Source organism: Pinus tabuliformis, chromosome 1_1, assembly GCF_031772625.1.
Source record: "Pinus tabuliformis cultivar Carrire ecotype Pingquan chromosome 1_1, CPIR1, whole genome shotgun sequence".
NCBI classification, from domain to species: domain Eukaryota; kingdom Viridiplantae; phylum Streptophyta; class Pinopsida; order Pinales; family Pinaceae; genus Pinus; species Pinus tabuliformis.
Genome location: NC_142297.1, coordinates 430905131 through 430908247, shown reverse-complemented (window position 1 = coordinate 430908247; position 3117 = coordinate 430905131).

The following is a 3117-nucleotide window of genomic DNA, read 5'->3' as shown; positions in this document are numbered from 1 at the left end:
ATCTCAGCCAACATATTAGCATCATAACATACCAATATCACCATGATGACCTAAATTGCATACCATGACTTCACAAGGCATATTTAACCTACTATTCATGCATAATTATAACCAAGAATTTACATGCATAACAACTACATATAGACATATAACATATGAGTACAAAACCATATACACATCCTTCTAGGTAGAGCCTAGTCATCAATGCATGACCATATCAGCTACACAAACCATGACCTCATGCATGACAATAACAACCACCTCACGTGCATTTGATAACATTTGAACGCTGACGTGCATAACAATGCATAATCAACCATACACACATGAAGACATACTCCACGAAAACACCTTCAACCTTCACATGGCGACATAACTACAACCATGATCAACACCATGCAATTGCAACAAGGACATGGACTACATGTATAGGGACACATATGCAATCAACGTGAAAGCATGATCAACACACAACCCAAGGAGAGCGCAACCACATTCTGATACTACTCTGTAACACTCTCTTGCCACATATACCCAAGCAACTGGCTAGCTAGGGTAAACATGTGACGAGAGGCCACTATGATATGATTTGACCTCCTAGGTAACCTTAAGGAAATGGAATCGATGAAACATTACACACAGTCATCCAACATCATCAACAAAACCCTCAAAAGGAAGTCAGCCACTCAGACAACCTGTCCCTGGGTCCTATTGTTGTTTTGGACCTCTTAGGCCATAGTCGCTCTCATGCTATGGGCAAGGGAGCGACCAGAAACCCAAAGTCACTCTCACAGGCATGCATGTCGACGACTGTGGACCAAAATTGCCAGTTTTATTCCAGCGACCCCAAGATTTAAGCCACTTTTTCAGGCCCAGAGCCTAGGCCACTGCCCAAAATGGAATGAATGTTTAGAATCAAGAAAATTATAGGGAAACAATGATACAAAAGCAATGAGACGATGAATACCTTAGTCAGACCCTTACTAGCCATGACAAGAATTTTGTCAAACACTTAATAAATATGTAACCTACAGGTGTAAATAATAGATCTGAGCACAAGGGTCTCATACTTATTTGAGATTCGATATGAATCATTGTCTCCTTATCATATTAGCTACCATTTCATCCATTAGGTCATAGATACGTTGATCATTCAATAATAAGTAAGAACATCATGAGAGCCACTCATGGATGATGTCATAAAAAATGTAAATAACCAGCATAATAGGGACATAAATACCAATGAAATCACAACCATATAAACCACATATAATCCACCATAATTCTCATTGAAATAAAAGGAGAAAAAACTTTTCATTAATGATGCAAAATCCAAACCCGTGATGGGACTTCCAGGTTCCACCTGACCATAGAATGGCTGAGCTGGAAATCTCTCTTTTGTCATTCACCCCTGCGCCATATTCTAAGCATGAATGTGGGATCTCATAGAAAATATCAATTAAAAACCATCCAGGGCTTCCAGAGGCCATCCACCTCATCCCATCAAACAGTGATTCCACCTCACGGTCGGACATCACCAAAACCATCATCCGATCAGTCTTTATCCCAGCCTTCCAGGGCTCTAGAATGTTTGTTCCAACCTGGATCCTAGGTCTAGTAACTCAACCCACGACTACCGACGGGCTCCATAGCGTTTTTCCAACCAAGGCTTCTAGGACTATTAACTCAACCCACAACTATTGTCAAGCTTTGGAAGTGATATATCATGACCAAGAATCCACATGCATATGCCATGCATGTCAAAACTAGAGAAGTAATCATACATGGAACTCGATACCTACAAGCAAATATGATGTAGTTGTTGATGCCAATGCCTTCTTGCACTTTCCTACTTTTCCTTTGCCTTCTTGATCCAATAATCCGAGTATGCCACACCCTCCAAGAGTGCTCCAAGAACACACTAAGTCTCCAAGAATATGAGAGAGAGAGAGAATAATGAGAGAGCTCCAAAACTGAAATGACCAAGTCTCCCCCACTGATTCTCATAAGCCTTTTTATTAATGAGGCCTCTATTTTCTACATTTCCATTATTTTCCTTCATTTTCCTCCTCACATGCAATGTTATGCTCTTAACCTGCAAAGTAATACCCAAACATAGAATTTGCGAAGAAAAGATACCGAGAACACAGAATATGCGAAGAAAATATACCCAGAACACAGAATAGCAATGATTTTATTATTCAGAGAGAAATGTTCACAGGCCTCTTCGAGGGGGCAACCTCCAATAGAGCACAGCTCGATTACAAAACAAGACACGATGCTCCTCGCAGGGAGTCTCTATCCTTTATATATGACTCATACATGCAATACCACGGGCCAATATCGTGGGTTTTATTAATACCATCTATCTAATACTACCGCCCATTTACCATCTATCTAATACTACCGCCCATTTGCAACTAACTGTGGTCTCGTCATTAATTGCGGGTTAACCACTTACAAATATTAATATGGGCTTTATTGACTCTTGACTATGACGTGATTCCATGACATAAATAAGGGGGTTAGGGTGGGACCCTAACATGCCCTCCCCCTTAAGACTAGCCTTGTCCTCAAGGCTGCAGCTGCGGAAACTGCTGAAGAATAGTGGCTGGTTCCCAAGTTGCATCTTCCGGAGAGGTGTCTTTCCATTTGACGAGGACCTCCTTAAGCATGCGATCGTGCAGGTGCTTGTATCGTGTGTCTAGAACCTGTTCAGGTTGAAGCCAGATTGACCCTTCTTCGTCCAATTCAGGTAGACTGGTTTGAACTCGGAAATTGTTCCCAATCACTTTCTTGAGGCACGATACATGGAAAACTGGGTGGATTTTTGTTGTAGGTGGCAAAGCCAACTTGTAAGCCACTTCTCCAATGCGCTGAAGTACTTGGTATGGTCCGTAGAATTTTGGAGAGAGCTTTTGACAACCCTTGTCTTTGAGTGATGTGTGCTTATATGGTTGCAGCCTCAAAAAGACCTGATCCCCTTCTTGAAATTGGCGCTCTGAGCGATGTTGGTCAGCCTGTTGCTTCATACGGTTCTGAGCTTGATGAAGATTCTCACGCAGATGGGCAAGCATGGTTGCGCGGTGTTGTAGGAGTTGATCCACGACTTGTACT